General features: G+C 50.8%; 1 pseudogene; it reads right to left on the bottom strand.

The window, feature by feature from the left end:
• The window catches only part of LOC119272643, a 72,270-nt pseudogene extending 49,136 nt beyond the window's left edge, over nt 1-23,134 (bottom strand).
• Nucleotides 23,135-24,553: the final 1,419 nt, after the last annotated feature.

Below are 24,553 nucleotides of genomic sequence, written 5' to 3'. Positions count from 1 at the left end.
GTGCACCTTTGCACGGGCAAGGGCCCGACAGGCACCTTCGATGCAGACGGAGCGCTTGATGACCTCGAGCCTCGGACAGGCCTCCACCAGCCGCCGCACCAGCCCGAAATAGCTCCCAGGCAGGGCCTCTCCGGGCCACAGCCGAACTATGAAGCCCTTCATGGCCTGCTCGGCCGCCTTGTGGAGCTCGACCAGCTGTTTCAGCTGGTCGGTCAAGGGCACATGGTGTCCGGCCTCAGAATACTGAGACCAGAACACCTTCTCCGTCGAGCTACCCTCTTCAGCTCGGTAGAATGCGGCAGCGTCGGATACGCTGCGGGGAAGATCTGCGAAGGCCCCTGGAGAGCTCCGGATTCGGGTAAGTAACATGTAGTTCACTTTTATATTTCTGCTTTGCATAAAGAATGCCTTACCCGCTGCTATCTTCCTCATCTCCTCCAACTCTTGGAGGGCCTTTTGGGCTTCGGCCTTGGCATACTTGGCAGCCTCTAGGGCCGTTGCGAGCTCGGATGCTTGCGCCTTCGACTCCAGCTCCAAACTCTCATGCTTTTTCATGAGAGCCTGCAGCTCTTGCTGCACCTTGCCGACCTGAGCCCCAAGTCTGTCTCGCTCGGTGCGCTTCGCGGCCATTTTCTTTTCAGCCTCAAACAGCGCCTGCTTAAGGGTCGCCACCTCAGTCGTGGCCCCTACAATAAGCAGTACAATCCTATTACTCTTTTTGTAATCAAGCCTTTTTATAGGCACTTTTTCTGTAAGGTATTTCTTACCTTCTTCTTCCTCGAGCCGCCGCTTGGCAAGGCCGAGCTCTTGCTCGGTCCGCTCGAGGTCCTGCTTCAGGACACCCACCTCCGCAGTCAGTGCGACGGTGGATAGCAGCGAAGCCTGCATACGCATATTGACTCTTTTTTGTTAGACTCCTGCGATATTTAATAGATCCTCTATTCGGCTTTTCTTTCCGAAGGCCAAACAGAGCATCAGGGGCTACTGTCTATGCGGTAATATTTTTACATATTTTTACTTACCTCGAAACCTGTTAGAAGGCTAGCGCAAGCTTCAGTCAGTCCGCTCTTGGCGGACTGAACCTTCTGGATCACCGTACTCATAATAGTATGGTGCCCCTCGTCGATGGAGGCGTCGTCAAGCACCTCCAGCAGATTGTCCGGCACCTCCGGTTGGACGGAGGCCGCCGGCTCAGAAGGCTTGCTCCTCTTGGAAGGAGTTCGCCTACCGCGGTCCGGAACTGTGGAAGATTCCGGCGCGGTGTCCGGCACAAAGCCGTACTGAGAGCCCCGGGGAGCCTTATCCCCTTCACTCCTAGAGTCTGGGAGGTTGCCTTGCGGCTCCTCCGGGACCACCTCCTCCTGCCCCGGAGCTTGTCGCGATGCCACTTTGGCGTCGTCTGCAGTGCGGGGGAAGATAGCAGGCAGAACTGAGTTCACGTCCGATGAGTCCAGGGAGCCGCCCGACGATTCGTCGAATTCGGCCCGGGGCGGACTGCATAATTACATTCGACATTAGGGAAAGATGTGCAACAAAGGAACATCATGAGTTACTCTGATATCCAAACTTACGATTTTGCCGGACGCTTGGCCCTGTTTGGCCACTCCTCTTCGCCCTCTTCGGTGTTGGCGGCGTAGTCCGGCGGAGGGGTCTTCCTTTTCCTAGACCCTGTCATGACTGGTTTTCCAATAAAAATATTTATTGAGAAACCAATCTTTTGAGTCCAGTATGAGAGAAATCCTCCTCACTGGTAGACAAGTTCTTGATACAATAAGCCGGTAGCATAAAATATATTACAGGGTCGAACTACGGTTGCTCAACCAAATTATTACAAGCACGCCAATAATTATACATAATGGCGGACATGACACAGTGGTGTGGAGGCATACTACTGACTCGAGGATAGGGTGGTGGTGGAAAAACACAGCGGGGAGAGAAATACAAGACTCTAAGTCTGTCATCTCATCGAGCGTCGAGGTGAGGCTCGATGAATTTATTTGGTAGCGGAAGCGGATGTGAAACAGTGACCAAATCCAGGGTCGCACGAGACTGACTGGGACTCCTCTAGGTGTCGGACTCGCTATCAAACTCTTCATCCATGAGATCGCCTTCGTCAGCATCTGGCCAAATCAACAAGCCAGTGAGTACTTTGAAAGTACTCGCAAGACAGTTCGGACGTAAGATATAACAAATGCGTGCATGGATGCGTCATGAATAATTCACCAATGTACATTTCAAAAATTAGCATAACAAGGTAAGTAAAAAGGGAAACGGCGGTAGTCCGCCTGAAATCCCAACAGAACATAAATAACTACCGATCGGGTGTCTGAAGCGACGCCTCGAAAGGTGAGCAAATAAATATAAGGAAATGATGCCACAGTCGGGCGTCTTAGCGACACCACATAAAGGGCTTAAAAAGAAATACTACAGACGGATGTCGGGGCGACTTCACAGAAAGGGCTTTAAAAGAAATGCCACAGTCGGACGTCGGGGCGACATCACAGAAAGGGCTTGAAAAGAAATGCCACAGTCGGACGTCGGGGCGACATCACAGAAAGGGCTTGAAAAGAAATGCCATAGTCGGACGTCGGGGCGACATCACAGAAAGGGCTTGAAAAGAAATGCCACAGTCGGACGTCGGGGCGACATCACAGAAAGGGCTTGGAAAGAAATGCCACAGTTGGACGTCGGGGCGACATCACAGAAAGGGCTTGAAAAGAAATGCCACAGTCGGACGTCGGGGCGACATCACAGAAAGGGCTTTTATAGAAAAGTAAAATACAACAATGCCACAGTCGGATGTCTGAGCGACATCGCAGAAAGGGCTTTTATTCACAGGTAAATAATACTCATAATAAACATTTAATTCATAAGAATAAATGGGTTAGTCCATCCACAGGGATAATCATTTAACCGGAGTTAGCATTCGAGCGAATCACCGGAGTCTCTGCCATCAAAACTGACATTTGATTAGGATAAGATAATATCGACCTGGGACAGGGAATAGATGATTTGGAGGAATATATGACTCTGCAGAGTTTGTACAAAATTTTTCCCACAGCCAACGGATTTCCGTAGTCACGAAGGACTAGTTCCGTTTACGGTATTTCGGAAGAAAACACAGCTAACCAGTACACACCCATCCTACCTCTCGATGCTAGGAATCACCCTAGACATCGTCCAAGAAAAACTTTTGAGACGGGGAGATCACAATCTCGAATAGCATGGGATCAAATTTATATACGCGCGCTCTAAGGGGTGCCCCCTCTCGGTCCCAACCGGAAACACCCATGCCCCCTGACCGGATGACTGGCCTTAATCTAGGGCCATGGAACCATCATCACGGCCTCTCCTTTTGGTGTGTACCAGAAAAGCGGTTTGCAACTTACTAAACCATATTCCTTGCGGAAAACATGTGGTAGTACAGGGAAGGAAATGAGAGGAACTGGACCGATACGGTTTGACACTGAAGTCACATAGTCTGGCGTAAGACTGGCATGCTACGACACTGCCATCTCACCCATACTCATGCCAACACATGGCCCTTCATCCTCACATCCATTCACATATGGATCATCGAACTCACTTACCTCATTATCACATAAAATAACGTTCATCGATATGCTTCTCAATATGCCATAAGACTAACTAAATGCAAAACATGCCAAGACACTCATCATATCAAAAGTTCAAACATGCTTGCCTAGTTCAGAGTAGTCGGAACCTAGCTCGGTGAAGTTCGCGGCTCCGTCACCTCCTTCGGTATCTACGGTATAAAGAAAATATATGCGCTATCGTAAATACCAAGGAGTGCACAGAAAGTATACCAAATATTTTTCAAATAAATATGATAAAAAACTAGACAAAATTTTAAAGAGAACAGAAAAAGAATCAATCAAAAATACTTTTCTGTTTAAAAGTTATAAGGGTTTTTGTCCAGGGACTCATCTGTAATGAAACAGAAGATTTCCAGGGGCTAGCTTATAAAAACAGAAAACGTTTCGGCAGAACTACGCCAGCCCAAAGAGAAAACGCATTTTGCCCGAAGGCGCTTCTAGAAAACGATTCAACCAGAGAGGGCAGAGAGGCTGACGGTGGGGTCCCACTCGTCAGGTTTGAACTTCAAAAAGGGGGGGGGGGCGAAGCTCGTCGGCGCCCGAGAGCCGCGGTGGTCGCCGGCGGCGATCCACGGCGAGGCAGGGGGATCGGAGGGTACCTCCGTGCTCAGGGCGTCGTTCCGCGTCGGTTGGTGGTGGTGGTGGTCGCCGGCGAGTACCACGTCGACGGCGAGCTTTGCTCCGGCGGACGGCGGCTCGGGTGGTCGAGGGGCTCGTCGGAGAGGGCTGCAGAGGTCAAATTGAAGAGGGGGTTAGGCTCCTGGTAGCTAGAGAGGGTAACGGACGGGGTTTGGGCGCCAGAGATGGCCTCACCGGAGCGAATCATGGTGGAGGCCGAGGCGGATCGGGGCGGCCGGAGTTTGGGGGGGAGACCTCCTCGGGGTCCCTCTAGTGGCCTGGCGTGGCGTTGGTGAGGAGTGGGGATGAGGCGTGCACGACGGTGAGCTCGGGGGCCCTTTTTATAGGCGGCCCGAGGCGGTTGCCGTGAACGGGGATCTCCGGCGAGTGATTACGGCGGTGCCGGGGATGTGCAGTGGGATTAGGGGCTTGGGCATCGTCGTTGAGGTCCACCGGTCCCATTTAGGCGCTAAACGGGCTGGGACTTGGTGCTATGGGTGAGCTCGACGGAACGGGGGTGGCGCGGCCCGTCGGCGGCAGGAAGCACGTTCCGTGCTTGCCGGGCCACGTCGACGGTGCCACGGGCGTGCGCTGGCACGGCAGGGACACGCGGAGAGCCAGGGGGTGTTGGGCGGCGCCGGGTGGCGTGGCGAGAGGGCTCGGGCCCTTGTTGGCCGCCACGGGAGGTGCAGCCACCGCAGAAGCTCCCAACGCCGGCGAGGCTCGCTGCTACCGACGCCAGGAATCGGCCAAGCGTGCGTGCGGGGTGCTGGCCAGGGGGAAGAGGCTGCGTGCAACGCGCCAGGGTGCACTGTGGCCGCGTGACCGAATCTGACGAAGGAAGAAAGATAACTGAATCTCTGAACTTTCTGAAGTTGCAAAGGGATAGTGCAGTTCAGGTGTTCGACAGAATGTTTTTGCCCTCTGGAGATTTTTCCTTGAGCTGATTTTTGGTGGAGTGGCTTCTCATTGCTCAAGAAGGCTGCCTGAATTTTGGTGGAATTTTTGGAGGAGTGTAGATATGAATTTCATCAAATTTGGCAAATCTGGTCCAAACTTGCAGAGACTGAATTTTGAAAAATTTGAAAAGAGGAGGAGTGGATCAAGATGGTTCTGGGTTGTGGGTACAAAGGACTATCCAGGAGAGTTGGTTTGAGGTCAAAACTCAAATGAAAAAGAGTACTTGCTTTGAAAATCCCTCAGGCTCCAAATAATTTTCAGAATTGATTTGAGAGGAAAATAATTATAATAAAATCCAAAACTTGTTTGGATTAGTTGGGACAGAGAACTTAGGTTGATCACAAGGTGTAGGGGAGGTTTTGGAGGGGTTTTACCACATGGGCAAAAATGCCAAGTCATGGGTGGTTTTCAAGATATGAAAATCCCAAGTTTTTCATAGATTTCTTTTTAAAAGAAAAAGATTAAACTCCAAAAATGAATTTGAGAGGGAACCAACAGAGAAGAAGTTTCAAAAGATTCAAACACCAAAGTTTGAAAGAAAAATAAAAAAAATCCTTGCCAAAGCAAAGGATGTTTTTAAGAGGAAGGTTTTTCTGAAAGAAAAAATTAAATGGCCTCTTTTCAAAGAAAACCACAAGGTTTTTGATAAAAACCAAATTAAAATTTTTGGAGTGTCACAACACCTACCCCCTTAGGAAAAATCTCGTCCCCGAGATTCCAGCTGATCCTTAAATAAGTGTGGATGCTCTGTCCGAAGAAAATCCTCGCTTTCCGAAGTTGCTTCACTGTCGGTGTGATTGCTCCACTGGACTTTGAAAAACTTGATGGTCTTCTGTCGGGTCCTCCTTTCAGACTCCTCTAATATTCTTACGGGACGTTCCCGATAAGTGAGGTCTGGCTGCACGTCAATGTTTTCATGGGATACTTGTTTCTCTGGGTTGCTTACGCACTTCCTTAATTGAGAGACGTGGAACACGTCGTGAATGTCGGACAAGTCTTCGGGTAAGTCTAGCTGATAGGCTACGGTGCCTCTTCGTGCCACTATGCAGAATGGTCCAATGAATCTTGGTGCTAACTTTCCTTAAATCTTAAACCGTTGCAATCCTCTCATAGGGGACACTCTCAGGTATACGAACTCACCGGGTTCAAAGCTGACCCTTCGATGTTTCTGATCATAATAACTCTTCTGTCGACTTTGAGCGGTCTTAAGTCGGTCTCTGATTAGCTTGACCTTTTCCTCGGCTTCTCTGAGCATGTCTGGTCCGAAGATGCGGCTGTCTCGAGTCTCTGACCAATTTAACGGGGTACGACATCTTCGTCCGTATAAAGCCTCAAATGGTGCCATTTGTAGGCTGGCCTGGTAGCTATTGTTATACGCGAACTCGGCGTATGGCAGGCTTTCTTCCCAACTGGTTCCATATGTGAGGACACATGCTCTCAGCATGTCTTCTAAAATTTGGTTTACGCGTTCAGTCTATCCATCAGTCTGTGGGTGGTATGCGGTACTGAAGGCTAGTTGGGTTCCCAGGGCCTGTTGTAAATGCTCCCAAAATCTTGAGACGAACTGAGTGCCTCTGTCGGATATTATAGTCTTCGGGACACCGTGCAGACAAACTATACGGGAGAGATAAATCCTGGCAAGCCTCTGAGTGTTGTAGGTCGACTTCACTGGAATAAAGTGTGCCACTTTGGTCAACCTGTCAGTGATGACCCATATGGCATCATTCCCGTGTCATGACCGAGGTAGTCCGACAATAAAATCCATCCCTATTTCATCCCATTTCCACTCAGGTATTTTGTTTGGTTGCAGTAGTCCGGCTGGTCTCTGATGTTCAGCTTTTATGCGTTGACATGAGTCGCAACATGCAATGAAGGTGGCTATGTCCCTCTTCATACCGTGCCACCAAAATCTTTCCTGAATATCCTTATACATTTTGGTTCCTCTAGGGTGAATTGAATATGGAGTGGTGTGTGCTTCAGCTAAAATTTGCTGCTTAAGGTCTTCTATGTTTGGCACGCAGAGCCTTTCTCCGTACCATAATATTCCTTCATTGTCTATTACGAATTCCGAGGCCTTGCCCATACTCAACTTTCTTTTGATGCCTTCGATGCTGGTGTGACCGGGCTGAGCTTCTTTAATTTTCTCCACAAGGTTGGGTTGTATTTCCAAGTTTGATATGGTGCCTTCTGCTACCATTATCAAGTTGAGCTTGGCAAATTCTTGTTGGAATTCGGGCCCCAAGCTGTGCAGATTGTTTTCGTCAGAGCTGGGGTTCCGACTAAGGGCATCAGCCACTACATTTGCTTTCCCTGGATGATAATGGATACCAGCATCATAATCTTTTACCAACTCCAACCAACGTCGTTGCCGTAAATTTAGTTCTGGCTGCGTGAAAATATATTTGAGACTTTTGTGATCCGTATATATTTCACATCGATTCCCGAGTAAGAAATGCCTCCATTCCTTGAGTGCATGAATAACTGTTGCCATTTCTAAGTCATGAGTGGGATAATTCTCCTCATGCTTGCGAAGTTGCCTTGAAGCGTAGGCGACAACCTTGCCTTCCTGCATCAATACGCATCCGAGACCCTTTCTGGACGCGTCACAATATACTTCAAAATTCTTGTGTATGTTGGGTACAATTAATACCGGTGCTGTCGTTAACTTCCGCTTTAGCTCTCGGAAACTTTTCTCGCAGGCTTCTGTCCATTCAAACTTCTTATCTTTCTTGAGCAACTGTGTCATAGGCTTGGCTATGGTGGAAAATCCTTCAATAAATCTGCGGTAATATCCTGCCATTCCCAAGAAACTCCGAATGTCCGTTACGCTGGCTGGTGACTTCCAGCCAAGTACGGCCTTGACTTTCTCTGGGTCCACTGCGATACCGTCTTGGGTCAGCACGTGGCCTAGAAAGCCTACTTGTCTTAGCCAAAATTCGCACTTGCTAAACTTGGCATACAATTGGTGTTTTCTTAGCTCTCCTAGCACAATCCTAAGATGTTCTGCGTGCTCTTCTGGTGTCTTGGAGTATACCAGAATATCGTCGATGAATACCACGACGAACTTGTCCATAAACTTCATAAATACTTTGTTCATGAGGTGAACAAAATATGCTGGGGCGTTAGTTAATCCAAATGGCATCACTGTGAACTCGTACAGTCCATATCTGGAGGTGAAGGCTGTTTTGGGGATATCTTCCGTTCGTACCTTCAATTGATGGTATCCTGACCTTAAGTCAATTTTTGAGAATACCTTGGCCTGAGCGAGTTGATCAAACAAATCGTTTATCCTTGGCATCGGGTATTTGTTTTTGACTGTGACCATGTTAAGTGCTCGATAGTCAATACACAATCTCAGCGTTCCATCCTTCTTTTTGGCAAATAAAATTGGTGATCCCCAAGGTGAGGAGCTGGCTCGAATGTATCCCTTTTCCAGTAATTCCTTTATTTGCTTCTTCAACTCGATCAACTCGGATGGTGCCATTCGGTATGGTTTCTTGTATATGGGGGTGGTTCCTGGTGCTAGCTCAATGCGGAATTCTATTTCTCGGTCTGGTGGCATGCCTGGTAGCTCTTCAAGGTATACATCTGGAAATTCACACACTACTAGAACCTTGTTTAGCTCAGAAACGTCCACCTTATTTAATCTCGGTTGCCGGGGTATTTTTCCTTCCTTGGTTGATACTCTTATTGTCTTCCCTTGGTGGTGTGTGAGAATTACGGTCCTGTTGAAACAGTCGATAAAACCCTTATTGGTGGTTAGCCAATCCATTCCTAGGATGACATCCAGTCCTTTATTTTCCAACACAATAAGATTTGCGTGAAACTCCAATCCTTCGAACTCAATGACCACATTCTGACAATAATTCTGAGTAACTTGCTGAATCCCAGGGGACTTGATGATCATGGATTTCTCCAGGGGAAGCATCGAAAAATTATTTTGCAAAGCAAAACTTTTCGAAATGAAAGAGTGAGAAGCTCCAGAATCAAACAAAACCATTGCAGGTATTGTGTTGACAGGAAACGTACCGAGTACGATATCCAGAGCATTTTGTGCCTCCTCTTTGGTTACGTGGTTTAGATGACCCTTCCTGTGGTTATTGTTGGGATTGAAATTGTTTCGCTTGGGCGCGGAATTGTTGCCGTTGTTTGGCTTTGGGGTTGAATTCCTTGGCTTGGGGCACTGTTTGGCATAGTGCCCTTCTTCTCCACAAGCGTAACAAGTAACGCCGGGGCGATAGGTGAATTCTTTGTCTCTTGCATGATAATTCTTGATTGGGCGTGAGACGTTGGATGAGGATTTGTGTGTCCCACCCTTTTGAAAATCTGTCCTGCTTCGGTGATTGCGAGCATGGTTAGTCTGGTCCCTTTTTTGCTTGCGGATATCTTCCAGACTGCGTCTCTCATTTTCCAGAGTAATGGCTTTGTCCACCAGTGTTTTAAAATCAGGAAAAGTGTGCACGACCAGTTGGCATTTAAGCGCGGGCGCCAGACCGTCAAGGAATTTCTCCATCTTCTTGATTTCAGTCATACGCTCTTCATTGGCGTAGCGGGACAATAGAGTAAATTGACTGTTGTAATCTGACACTGTCATGTTCCTTTGTTTGAGGTCATCGAACTCTCTCTTCTTGATTTTCATAATACTCCTAGGAATGTGTGCACCACGGAAACCTTCCTTGAAATCATCCCAGGTTATGTCATTTTCGTTGGGATGCATGTGCAGAAAATTCTCCCACCACGATGCGGCTACTCCTGTGAGATAGTGCGGAGCATATAATACCTTCTCGGGGTCTGAACATTTTGCAATAATTAATTTTCTCTCCATATCTCGAAGCCAGTCCTCGGCTTCAAGAGGCTTGTCAGTATGAGAAAATGTTTGAGGACGTGTCTTCTGTAGCTCAGATAACTTGGAATGCTGCTGATACTGTCCATGGTGATTTCCCATGTTGATGACTTGGTTCATCATTTCCCGATGTTGTTGCTGACTCTGCTCATAAAGGCGGCACATTTGTGAAAGTGCCGATTCACTGCCCTGTTGGCTTGACTGTCCCTGAGTGAACTCGTTGCTGGGTTGTGCATCATAAATTTCCTCTGGTGGAGTTGGCATGGAGCGAGTCCAAGGACGAGACATTTTTCACTCTGGGGAAATGTTTTTTGTAAAACTTATAAGAAAAGCGGAAAGAGTCGCAAAAACAAATCCATAAATGCATAAAGCTGGCAAATAGAATTAAATAACTCAGCTTACTTAAGAAAAACAAATCGACTTGCGCACGGAGAAGGACTGCTCATTACATATCTTACACGCGGGCGGTAATTATACAATACATCACTCAGGATATGCGTACATAATCCTGACATGTTATTTAGGCTAGTGCACTTCTCCAGATCCTACATGATGCGCAAACAGGCTACTTCTCACAACCTATGTACATATCTTACAAAGCGGTACATTACATGGCAGCTAGGCGTACTCAGGCAGAAATGTTGACGACCTCCTTTGCCCTGCCGAGGGCGAGGCGTAGCGAGGTTGGGGACTCGACTTCCTCCTCGCTAATGGGCTCCATACGTGTAGTGTTGCGCAGAGTGGACGAAGCGGTTGCCAGGGGCGGAGCAACACGTACAGGAGTGGGCGCGAAGGGTGGTGCAGTGCGCGCTGAAGTGGGTGCAATGACTTGGTTGAATTCTTCGGTAGAAGGAAGGCGATGAGTAGGCGTAAAAGATGCTGATGATGAGACAAAAGTCAGTGGCGGTGCGATGGGTAGGAGCTCCCTCCTGTTGGCAGCACAGCCATGAACTGAGTCCATGCGGGTAGCTACGAAGTCGTCCACCAGGTTGTCGAAGGCTGCCTCCAGGGCCCGGAGATACTCAATGAGCATCTCAAAAGCCTCGTCTCGTTCTCCTCTGGGGCAGGAGTATGCGTAGTGACAGGTGTAAGGCACATGGCACGGAAGATAACGGTAACGACGAGTCTTCATCACGGGAAGGACATCCCTGAGACGAGCTATCGCCTCACGGGCTGCCATCTGCATAGCATGCCTCTCCGTAGGCATGGCTCTTCCCACGAACCGAAAGCGGCGTAACTCACCACGCCCTCCCTTGAACTGCACCGCGGCCTGGTGCATGGTCAGACTGTCGTTGACTCGGTGCTGGCAGAGTGTGAAGACTGGGCGCACGGATGGCCCCATCGCGACCTGAGCGATGAAAGAAAGAAGCTTGACGAACCCATCGGGCACGTTGGCGAAGGTCTGAGACTCGCAGCTATTGTCGGCCATCTACAAAAGTAGGCAAAAATTCTGCAGGGTCAGATCATAAATTTATGCTGACTGACAGAAAATGACTACAATTGCAAAAATATAATTTAGCTTTATCATGCTAATAACCAATTAGCGATCGCACCTAGTGGCTTCCTACAGTCAGCCTGGCTCTAGTACCAAGCTTGTCACGACCGGTTTTCCAATAAAAATATTTATTGAGAAACCAATCTTTTGAGTCCAGTATGAGAGAAATCCTCCTCACTGGTAGACAAATTCTTGATACAATAAGCCAGTAGCATAAAATATATTACAGGGTCGAACTACGGTTGCTCAACCAAATTATTACAAGCACGCCAATAATTATACATAATGGCGGACATGACACAGTGGTGTGGAGGCATACTACTGACTCGAGGATAGGGCGGTGGTGGAAAAACACAGCGGGGAGAGAAATACAAGACTCTAAGTCTGTCATCTCATCGAGCGTCGAGGTGAGGCTCGATGAATTTATTTGGTAGCGGAAGCGGATGTGAAACAGTGACCAAATCCAGGGTCGCACGAGACTGACTGGGACTCCTCTAGGTGTCGGACTCGCTATCAAACTCTTCATCCAGGAGATCGCCTTCGTCAGCATCTGGCCAAATCAACAAGCCAGTGAGTACTTTCAAAGTACTCGCAAGACAGTTCGGACGTAAGATATAACAAATGCGTGCATGGATGCGTCATGAATAATTCACCAATGTACATTTCAAAAATTAGCATAACAAGGTAAGTAAAAAGGGAAACGGCGGTAGTCCGCCTGAAATACCAACAGAACATAAATAACTACCGATCGGGTGTCTGAAGCGACGCCTCGAAAGGTGAGCAAATAAATATAAGGAAATGATGCCACAGTCGGGCGTCTTAGCGACACCACATAAAGGGCTTAAAAAGAAATACCACAGATGGATGTCGGGGCGGCTTCACAGAAAGGGCTTTAAAAGAAATGCCACAGTCGAACGTCGGGGCGACATCACAGAAAGGGCTTGAAAAGAAATGCCACAGTCGGACGTCGGGGCGACATCACAGAAAGGGCTTGGAAAGAAATGCCACAGTTGGACGTCGGGGCGACATCACAGAAAGGGCTTGAAAAGAAATGCCACAGTCGGACGTCGGGGCGACATCACAGAAAGGGCTTGAAAAGAAATGCCACAGTCGGACGTCGGGGCGACATCACAGAAAGGGCTTGGAAAGAAATGCCACAGTTGGACGTCGGGGCGACATCACAGAAAGGGCTTGAAAAGAAATGCCACAGTCGGACGTCGGGGCGACATCATAGAAAGGGCTTTTATAGAAAAGTAAAATACAACAATGCCACAGTCGGATGTCTGAGCGACATCGCAGAAAGGGCTTTTATTCACAGGTAAATAATACTCATAATAAACATTTAATTCATAAGAATAAATGGGTTAGTCCATCCACAGGGATAATCATTTAACCGGAGTTAGCATTCGAGCGAATCACCGGAGTCTCTGCCATCAAAACTGACATTTGATTAGGATAAGATAATATCGACCTGGGACAGGGAATAGATGATTTGGAGGAATATATGACTCTGCAGAGTTTGTACAAAATTTTTCCCACAGCCAACGGATTTCCGTAGTCACGAAGGACTAGTTCCGTTTATGGTATTTCGGAAGAAAACATAGCTAACCAGTACACACCCATCCTACCTCTCGATGCTAGGAATCACCCTAGACATCGTCCAAGAAAAACTTTTGAGACGGGGAGATCACAATCTCGAATAGCATGGGATCAAATTTATATACGCACGCTCTAAGGGGTGCCCCCCTCTCGGTCCCAACCGGAAACACCCATGCCCCCTGACCGGATGACTGGCTTTAATCCAGGGCCATGGAACCATCATCACGGCCTCTCCTTTTGGTGTGTACCAGAAAAGCAGTTTGCAACTTACTAAACCATATTCCTTGCGGAAAACATGTGGTAGTACAGGGAAGGAAATGAGAGGAACTGGACCGATACGGTTTGACACTGAAGTCACATAGTCTGGCGTAAGACTGGCATGCTACGACACTGCCATCTCACCCATACTCATGCCAACACATGGCCCTTCAACCTCACATCCATTCACATATGGATCATCGAACTCACTTACCTCATTATCACATAAAATAACGTTCATCGATATGCTTCTCAATATGCCATAAAACTAACTAAATGCAAAACATGCCAAGACACTCATCATATCAAAAGTTCAAACATGCTTGCCTGGTTCAGAGTAGTCGGAACCTAGCTCGGTGAAGTTCGCGGCTCCGTCACCTCCTTCGGTATCTACGGTATAAAGAAAATATATGCTCTATCGTAAATACCAAGGAGTGCACAGAAAGTATACCAAATATTTTTCAAATAAATATGATAAAAAACTAGACAAAATTTTAAAGAGAACAGAAAAAGAATCAATCAAAAATACTTTTCTGTTTAAAAGTTATAAGGGTTTTTGTCCAGGGACTCATCTGTAATGAAACAGAAGATTTCCAGGGGCTAGCTTATAAAAACAGAAAACGTTTCGGCAGAACTACGCCAGCCCAAAGAGAAAACGCATTTTGCCCGAAGGCGCTTCCAGAAAACGATTCAACCAGAGAGGGCAGAGAGGCTGACGGTGGGGTCCCACTCGTCAGGTTTGAACTTCAAAAAGGGGGGGGGGGCGAAGCTCGTCGGCGCCCGAGAGCCGCGGTGGTCGCCGGCGGTGATCCACGGCGAGGCAGGGGGATCGGAGGGTACCTCCGTGCTCAGGGCGCCGTTCCGCGTCGGTTGGTGGTGGTGGTGGTCGCCGGCGAGTACCACGTCGACGGCGAGCTTTGCTTCGGCGGACGGCGGCTCGAGTGGTCGAGGGGCTCGTCGGAGAGGGCTGCAGAGGTCAAATTGAAGAGGGGGTTAGGCTCCTGGTAGCTAGAGAGGGTAACGGACGGGGTTTGGGCGCCAGAGATGGCCTCACCGGAGCGAATCGTGGTGGAGGCCGAGGCGGATCGGGGCGGCCGGAGTTGGGGGGGGAGACCTCCTCGGGGTCCCCCTAGTGGCCTGGCCTGGCGTTGGTGAGGAGTGGGGATGAGGCGTGCACGAGGGTGAGCTCGGGGGCCCTTTTTATAGGCGGCCCGAGGCGGTTGCCGTGAACGGGGATCTCCGGCGAGTGATTACGGCGGTGCCGGGGATGTGCAGTGGGATTAGGGGCTTGGGCATCGTCGTTGAGGTCCACCGGTCCCATTTAGGCGCTAAACGGGCTGGGACTTGGTGCTATGGGTGAGCTCGACGGAACGGGGGTGGCGCGGCCCGTCGGCGGCAGGGAGCACGTTCCGTGCTTGCCGGGCCACGGCGACGGTGCCACGGGCGTGCGCTGGCACGGCAGGGACACGCGGAGAGCCAGGGGGTGTTGGGCGGCGCCGGGTGGCGTGGCGAGAGGGCTCGGGCCCTTGTTGGCCGCCACGGGAGGTGCAGCCACCGCAGAAGCTCCCAACGCCGGCGAGGCTCGCTGCTACTGACGCCAGGAATCGGCCAAGCGTGCGTGCGGGGTGCTGGCCAGGGAGAAGAGGCTGCGTGCAACGCGCCAGGGCGCACTGTGGCCGCGTGACCGAATCTGACGAAGGAAGAAAGATAACTGAATCTCTGAACTTTCTGAAGTTGCAAAGGGATAGTGCAGTTCAGGTGTTCGACAGAATGTTTTTGCCCTCTGGAGATTTTTCCTTGAGCTGATTTTTGGTGGAGTGGCTTCTCATTGCTCAAGAAGGCTGCCTGAATTTTGGTGGAATTTTTGGAGGAGTGTAGATATGAATTTCATCAAATTTGGCAAATCTGGTCCAAACTTGCAGAGACTGAATTTTGAAAAATTTGAAAAGAGGAGGAGTGGATCAAGATGGTTCTGGGTTGTGGGTACAAAGGACTATCCAGGAGAGTTGGTTTGAGGTCAAAACTCAAATGAAAAAGAGTACTTGCTTTGAAAATCCCTCAGGCTCCAAATAATTTTCAGAATTGATTTGAGAGGAAAAATAATTAGAATAAAATCCAAAACTTGTTTGGATTAGTTGGGACAGAGAACTTAGGTTGATCACAAGGTGTAGGGGAGGTTTTGGAGGGGTTTTACCACATGGGCAAAAATGCCAAGTCATGGGTGGTTTTCAAGATATGAAAATCCCAAGTTTTTCATAGATTTCTTTTTAAAAGAAAAAGATTAAACTCCAAAAATGAATTTAAGAGGGAACCAATAGAGAAGAAGTTTCAAAATATTCAAACACCAAAGTTTGAAAGAAAAATAAAAAAAATCCTTGCCAAAGCAAAGGATGTTTTTAAGAGGAAGGTTTTTCTGAAAGAAAAAATTAAATGGCCTCTTTTCAAAGAAAACCACGAGGTTTTTGATAAAAACCAAATTAAATTTTTTGGAGTGTCACAGACCCCTTGGCCTCCCCCGTTGGGGCGGCCTTCCTCTTTTCTCCTCCCTCCGCTGGGGGGGGGGAGTTTTCTTCTTCCTCCTCCTCGTTTTCGCGGGAGGAGGGCGTCTCGGACTCGTCAGATGACGAGTCCGACACCACCATGTTACGGGCACTCCTTCGAGTCCCCGTGGTCTTCTTCTTCTTCTTGGCCTTCTTCTCCGGCACCACATAAGGCGCCGGAACCAGCAGCTTCACTAGTAGAGCTGGGGCTGGGTCTTCGGGCAGCGGAGCCGGACAGTTAATCGGTCCGGATATCGCCCGCCAAGCCTGTCAAAGGTAAGGGAGTTTAGATCCCGCATAGAGTCAAACTATGAAAAAAGCTTAACATCCTGTGAAAGGTGTAGATGGCTTACCTCGCTAGCGTTGTGCTGTGAGCTGTATCCGCGGTCCTCGGAAGCGGATGCGGGAGCCTCGGCACCCTTGAATAGCATCTTCCAGGCGTCTTCGTACGTCGTGTTGAAGAGTCTGCTGAGGGTTTGATGCTGCGCCGGGTCGAACTCCCACAGATTAAAATCCCGTTGTTGGCACGGGAGGATCCGGCGGACGAGCATAACCTGGATTACATTAACAAGCCGGACTGGCTTGTTCACCAGAGACTGGATGCATGTTTGCAATCCGGTCACCTCTTTTTCGTCACCCCATGACAGGCCCGTCTCTTTCCAGGACATAAGCCGCATGGGGGGTCCGGATCGGAACTCGGGGGCTGCGGTCCATTCCGGATCGCATGGCTCGGTGATATAAAACCACCCGGGTTGCCATCCCTTTAGGGTCTCCATGAAAGAGCCCTCGAACCATAGGACGTTGGCCATCTTGCCCGCCATGGCGCCTCCGCACTCCGCCTGGCTGCCGCACACCACCTTGGGCTTAACGTTGAAGGTCTTGAGCCAGAGGCCGAAATGGGGGCGGACGCGGAGAAAAGCCTCGCACACGACGATAAACGCCGAGATGTTGAGGATGAAGTTCGGAGCCAGATCGTGGAAATCCAGGCCGTAGTAGGACATGAGCCCCCGGACAAATGGGTGGAGTGGAAAACCCAGTCCGCGGAGGAAGTGGGGGAGAAATACCACCCTCTATGGGGCCTTGGGGTGGTGAGAAGCTGCCCCTCTTCGGGAAGCCGGTGCGCGATGTCCTTGGACAGGTATCCGGCCTTCCTTAGCTTCTTAACTTTACCCTCCGTGACGGAGGAGACCATCCACTTGCCTCCCTCTCCGGACATTGCTGGAGAAGGTTGAGGTGGGAAGTGCGGGCTTGGGCGCTGGAGCTCGGGTGCGCAGGAGATGGATAGGCAAAGGAGGAAGAAGGCGTAGGTAAAAAGGTGGATCCTTGTCCCCTTATATGGGCGGATGCGGTTGTGCGTCCCCACCTGCCTAGTAAAACTCGCTTGCCTCCCAAGCGCCGTGATAAGTGGCGCGGTTGGGTTACCCACGTCCGTATTGATGAGAATCCCGTAAAAGGGGGGTACACGATCTCTGCTTTGACAAGACGTGCCAAGGAAACCGCCTCGCAAAACACGCTGAGGTGGAAAAGTGAAGATGATTCGAGTAAAGGACTTGGCTGTAGTGTGTTGACGCACTGCGGAATACGTCAGTAGATTTGATTTGTGTTAATATTATTCTCTCTATGGCAATATGTGAAAGCTTATTTTGCAGAGCCGGACACTACTCTTGGTGTTTACAATCTTCTATGAAGGACTTGGAGGAGGAACCCGCCTTGCAATGCCGAAGACAATTTGCGCGCCGGACTCATCGTCATTGAAGCCTGGTTCAGGGGCTACTGAGGGAGTCCTGGATTAGGGGGTGTTCGGGTAGCCGGACTATACCTTCAGCCGGACTCCTGGACTATGAAGATACAAGATTGAAGACTTCGTCCCGTGTCCGGATGGGACTTTCCTTGGCGTGGAAGGCAAGCTTGGCGATGCGGATATTCAAGATCTCCTACCATTGTAACTGACTCTATGTAACCCTAACCCTATCCGGTGTCTATATAAACCGGAGGGTTGTAGTCCGTAGGCAATCAACTCCATATACAACAATCATACCATAGGCTAGCTTCTAGGGTTTAGCCTCCTTGATCTCGTGGTAGATCTACTCTTGTACTACCCATATCATCAATATTAATCAAGCAGGATGTAGGGTTTTACCTCCATCAAGAGGGCCCGAACTTGGGTAAAACATCATGTTCCCTGCCTCCTGTTACCATCCGGCCTAGACGCACAGTTCGGGACCCCCTACCCGAGATCCGCCGGTTTTGACACCGACAGTGCGGCTTGGAGCTGAACTTCTGGCACCCTTTGCATTTTTGGACCAACTCCTTGGCCTCTTCCAAGGCAGTTGGCCAAAAGAAACCGTGTCGAAAGGCTTTGGCGACGAGTGCTCTTGAAGCCTCATGGTGGCCGCACTTGCCTTGATGGATGTCTTTGAGAATCGCCTGGCCTTGCTCTGGCTCTACCAGTGTTGGTAGACACCAATGACGCTGCGCCTGACCAGCTCTCTGTTGATTATGGTGTAGGCTGCCGCCCGGCGTTGTATTTGCCGAGCCGAAGTTTCATTAGTCGGTAGCTCTTTGTTCACCAGGAATTTGAGGATGGGATGGGCCCATGAGGGTGCTGCTATTTCTTTGAATGCCAGAACTGCGACTTGGACGAGGGCGGTTGGGCTCGGAGGCGGCGGGTTGGAGTCAACAGCCGCTTGCTAGGTTGATGAAATCCCCAGGCCGACTGGCGCGGTCCTTGGGCCAAGTTCTGGAGTCTTCGAGTCCGCCACCACAGTTCCCGGGCCGGGTTTGACTGTGGCGGCTTTGGGGCCTTCCGCCAGAATCCTCGAGGAGGCGGCTGCCCAGCAGGCAGGGGAGGCAGGAGGCCGTCTCCCTTGGCGATCCTGGTGATCCAGTGGCACTTCCGGGTGGTGTGATTCGACGGCTTTGCGCCGCTGTGGAACTTGCAAGGTCCATCCAAGGTCTGCTCATAGGAGAAGGCCGGCAACCAGTTTGGCTTGCCACCTTTCTGTCGCTTGGGCGGGGGCTGCTCATCTGGCTGCTAGGCTTCAACGGTCGCGACTTGCCAGCTGTTGGAAGCCGGCTGCGGGGCCTTGCACTTGCGGTCGCCCTGCTATTGTCGCCGGCCGGCGTCTGCCGCCTGAGTACTTGGAGCTTGAGGGGCCATTTTGCCAGTTGTGCTGATTTGAATCTCCGCCTTCATGGAGGAGTCGGCCGTGGCGTACTTGTCTGCTATGATCAGCAGCTCGTCGAGGGTTTCTGGCTCGTCGCAAAGGATCTTATGCTTGAGGAGGGTGCCTTCTCTACACCCGGCTGTGAAGTACTTGATAGCCTGCACCTCGTGCACGCCCTCGCAGGAGTTCCGGAGCTCAGCCCAACGCGTGAGGTAATCGCGAGTCGACTCGTCGGGGCCTTGCACGCACAAGGAGAGATGACGAGGCTTGGGAGGACGCTTGTACGTGCTGGTGAAGTTGCGGATGAATGCTTCGGTGAAGTCGACCCAGCTGTTGATGCTGCGGGGCTTTAGGCTGTTCAGCCATGTCCGGGCCGTGCCCTGGAGCATGAGCGGAACGTACTTTACAGCGACACGCTTATTGCCGTTTGCTATGCTGATAGCCGTGGAGTAGTCGACTAGCCAGTCTTCCGGCTTCACGGAGCCGGTATACTTAGGTGTTTCTCTTGGGAGCGTGAACCCTCTGGGAAAGGGCTCATCCCGAATGCGGGGCCCGAAACAAGGTGGACCCAGCTCGTCTTCTTCTTCCAGCGCCAAGGATCGGTGAAGTCAGTCAATCCGGTGGCGGGCGTCATTCTCTCCAACTCCCTCTCGGCGGCCAAGGCGATCACCGAGAGTTGGATGGTCAACAGGCGGCGAGGAGACTCGCCTCTCCATGCGGGGAGGGGGAGGCGGACAGTCGTCCCGTCGTTCCACTGTTCTTGGGCGGCTGTCTCGGTCGCGCTCTATGGTAATACGAGTCCGACTGTGGCTGACAGCCGGCTCCTTGTCTTTTCTTCCTCGGGCGCCGCCAGTCGGCGTCCGAGACGTCGTGCCTTGATCTCGATGAAGGTTGTCGTTGGGACGTCAAGGCGCCTCCGTGCGGCAGTCGGCCTCGTTCTGCGCGGCGGCCGCGTCGAGGAGCCGCTGGACTCGCTCCACCATGAGGCGCCGTTCTTCGCCCTCGAAATTGTCTAGCTCGTCCGCCGCTGCCTAGGCGGCTCGGATGTTCTCTGCTGGGGTAGCGTACACAGGGCGGCTTGCCCCAAACAGGTCGGCGATGGCTACGCCGCGCTGCCGGACCGCGCCAAGGCGGCTGGGCCCCGCCGGGGCCAGCGAGCTGCCGACGGCGCGATCCATCTCCCACTGGTAGGCTTCTGACAAGCGCCTCATGCTGGCCAGCTTCTTCGCGCCTTCAACGAGCTGCAGGCGGCACGCCTCCAACATCTCTGCGTTAGCGTTTTCCAGAATGGGTGCAGTAAGGTCTTGCAGCGCCGCGCCGAGTGAGTCGGGCGCTCCTCCGCCGGGGAGCTCGTCATGACTGATGACTAGCACCTCGGTGATGGTGCTTCCGTTGCTCTCTGTGCGGGGGAGAGGTTCGTCGTAGACCACCATGTTGGTGGGGAACACGTCGAGCGACGCGGTGTCGGAGTCGACCAGCATCGGGTCGGTGGAGCCTACAGACTCCAAGTCTACGGCAGGCTCACCGGAAACATGGAGTTGATCGAGGAGGCCCGCGAGGAGGTTCTCGGGGCCGCCCGTGCCTGCGTTGGATGCAGGCTCATCGGAGAGGCGGACCTCGCCGACAAGTTCGGCCAGGGAGCTGACCGCGCAGGCGATCTCAACGCCGCTTAGCGCATCAGTGCAAACTCCGTCTGGCGTGCCTGGCTGGCTGCGCTCACCAGGGAGAAAAAGGTTTCCCATCCAGAACAGATCTCCGGACGGCGGTGCACCAGGACCCAAGGTGGGCGCCAAATGTCGGGGGTTTGGTGCGACATATGCCAAAGGATGGATTATCATGGTGGGGGCGAGTAGAACGTCGCCGGTGCCTGGAAACGGGATGAGGCAAAGACATGCACGCCAACGAATCTTACCCAGCTCTGGGGCTCTGCGAGGAGATAATACCCCTACTGCTGCTCTGCGGGGTCTCCGCATGTTCACTATGGACAAGTGTTTACACGGTTGCTCCTTGAGCTATTTCTTGGAGGTAGGAGAGGGCAAGGCTAGCTCTCTCCCTTCTATATGATTTGGTCTAGAGCTAATGGGTTCCAACCCTTTGCATGGGTGCCCTGGGGGGTTTATATAGGCCTACCCCCCAGGGGTACAATGGTAATCCGGCTGGACGCGGGCCCAGCCGTCAGTGCCTCTGGCCTCCATATTCTCTGCCGACCGCTAGGGCCCGCCGACTGGCCTGGTACGGAGCCGACAGGCCGCGTCCGCCGCGGGCGGGTCTTTCCGGCTGCTGATTACTGTAGCCGTGCTTCTGATGACGCGGGCTTGATCATGAGGAAGTGGCAATAGCCCCGCCGCCTGGCGGGCGATCACTGTTGCCACTCATCTTGATTAATGGCGTGTGGGCTCCGGGGGAGGGCTCAGCCATCTCCCCCGAGCTGACTCCCGACGGGCCCGACTGGTGGCTCTCCTGCCGTCTCCCGAGGTCTCACTGACTGGTGGGGCCTGCTGCCCCTAGGCCGTACAGACAAGCCGTCGTGGGTGCAGGATTCGGTTCTGCGGTGCTGATGTCAGGGCCGGCATGCCAACAGTGCCACGACGCACGGAGATCCTCCGGGGTACGGCGTGTTGTGGCCATGCCTGCCCTTGGTGAGGGGCAGGGGTGGGCTTCGCCATAGCCACGCCCCTGCCTCGTCCCCTTTGATGAGGTCATGGGGTTTGTTGGAGTCGCAAGCCGACTCCCCAGAGCCGGCTTCTCTGGAAGTCGTCTCTGGGACTCGGCCGTGAGCGGGCAGTCGGTCGTCTTGCCATCGACTCCTCAGGAGGCGGCTCTTCGTCCTGGGGTCTTGAGGTTTGTTGGAGTTGCAGGCCGACTCCCCAGAGCCGGCTTCTCTGGAAGTCGTCTCTGGGACTCGGCCGTGAGCGGGCAGTCGGCCGTCTTGCCGTCGACTCCTCAGGAGGCGGCTCTTCGTCCTGGGGTCTTGAGGGGCGCAGCCTGCCCCGATGTCTTGAAAGGTTCTAGGGCTCGGGTTGGCCTACCCGTGGCCCATTTCTCCGACACTTTCCTTCTTTGTACTGACCATAGAAAGTTTCAGACCTGCAATCTGCAATTCAGGTAGTGTCAAAAACAGTCTTACATTTTCGGACGGAGTACTAAATATCAGAGTCAATAATGAATTCAACATTAGTATTATGATGTATGGAACTTTTTCAACACTACTTGTAAACCATTAATTCATGGGATGACCAGAGCATAAATTAATGGTTACATCTATCAGCATAAACAACCACAAAAGAAAGTAACACTTGATATTAAAGTGGGTAGCCATGCTAGTCATCCGATACTTAGGTTTCTCTAAAATAGATGAAATGAACATAAAGCGAATCAGAAAGTTGAAGAATATGACACATACCTTTGCGGACAGCTGCTGAATCTCTTCTATGTAGTGTTCTTCGGCAAAAGTATTACATGTTTATCGAAATCCAGGGCATGTGCAATCGAATCAGCTTTGATTTAATTTTTAATGTACAACATAAAAGAAAAAGAAAAAAAGGCATGAGAGTGTCAAAAAACCTAAGCAGACAAGGGACTGGCAACACTGGTCATCTACAATATTGTTTTCTTTAGAACAGTTATGTAAAACAAGATAGTTGTGTAGTTGCAGTCTCATTATTTAGTTACAGACAACCACTTCATCAAAGATTAGATGAATTCATGTTACCTCCATCTGCTGAATCTGGACCAGAAAGTCTATTGGCTTGTGGTGATTTGGATGACTTGTTGCCTTTGAAGCTTCACTCTTTGCAACCCTTGGATCTCTGTTCTGCATGATTATAGTTCCTATAGCATGAAGACAATTTTCTTTAGTTAATAAACTTTTTGGGTACATCAATACGTTGAGCATAACCAAGGCACATACCCGTCCATTATTCCACCATTCACAGTATCACAATATTTCATCAACCACTGGAGAGACACAAGTTGTCTAATGGGTGTCCTTTAACAAGCTTGTTGACCTCAATATTTTGCAAGGAGACACCAATCATTTATATGTACAAGAAACAACTGTTAAAATGTAACACGCAAAAAAAACTGTTAAAATGTGCTTGATAGAAAAAGTACCACAAATCAACCAACAACCCAACAACATAATTATGTTTTTTTGTGTGGAAGCTGACATTCAAAAGTATTCTCACATTGGCATATTAAAATTCCCAATATCATACCTATACACCTAAGGGAGTGATCCGCTAGCTACTTCCAATTATCTCAACATGCATGCTTTCACATCATCAAAATTATTATATCCGTTAGATTTATTATCTAAATTTACTAGCATCCTTTCGATCGACACATGGGAATCCTCAACCATGCAACATGCACTAGTTGATTATAAGTGGGTTTTAAATCACATCAGATTTAATTGTTACATGAACCACTACCTATTTTTTAAGAAAAAGGGTTTCCCCCTGCTTTATATTATAAAGCAAACCACCAAACATCCAAAGTCACGAAGTCAAGTACAATAAGTCATAGAATCATGCTGGGGGGCATAGCAAGACAAGCCCCAAATAAAGCTAAAAGGAGACTCTAATCCGGGTCGGGAGGAGGAGGTGGTGGTGGAGGAGGAGGAGCAAAAGATGTTGGGGATCGTAGCAATAATTCAAAAAAAATCCTACGTGTCACCAAGATCAATCTAGGAGATGCTAGCAACGAGAGAGAGGGAGTGCATCTTCATACCCTTGAAGATCGCTAAGCGGAAGCGTTCAAGAGAACGGGGTTGATGGAGTCGTACTCGCGTCGTGATCCAAATCACCAATGATCCTAGCGCCGAACGGATGGCACCTCCGCGTTCAACACACATACGGAGCAGAGACATCTCATCCTTCTTGATCGAGCAAGGGGGGAGGAGAAGTTGATGGAGATCCAGCAGCACGATGGCGTGGTGGTGGAAGTAGCGGGATCCCGGCAGGGCTTCGCCAATCGCAAGCGGGGAGGAAGAGGTGTCACGGGAGGGAGGGAGGCGCCAGGGCTTGGGGTGCTGCTGCCCTCCCTCTCCTCCACTATATATAGGGGCCCTGGGGGGCGCCGGCCCCTAGAGATCCCATCTAATGGGAGGGGCAGCGGCCTAGGGGGTGGCTTGGCCCCCAAGCCAGGTGGAGGCGCCCCCACCCCTTTAGGGTTTCCAACCCTAGGCGCCAGGGAGGCCCAAGGGGGGCGCACCAGCCCACCAGGGGCTGGTTCCCACATCACTTCAGCCCATGGGGCCCTTCGGGATAGGTGGCCCCACCCAGTGGACCCCCGGGACCCTTCCGTTGGTCCCGGTACAATACCGGTGACCCCGAAACTCTCCCGGTGGCCGAAACTGGACTTCCTATATATATATATCTTTACCTCCGGACCATTCCGGAACTCCTCGTGACGTCCGGGATCTCATCCGGGACTCCGAACAACTTTCGGTTAAC

The sequence above is a fragment of the Triticum dicoccoides genome, chromosome 3A (assembly GCF_002162155.2).
Source record: "Triticum dicoccoides isolate Atlit2015 ecotype Zavitan chromosome 3A, WEW_v2.0, whole genome shotgun sequence".
NCBI classification, from domain to species: Eukaryota; Viridiplantae; Streptophyta; class Magnoliopsida; order Poales; family Poaceae; genus Triticum; species Triticum dicoccoides.
This window is presented reverse-complemented; position numbering and strand designations above follow the sequence as displayed.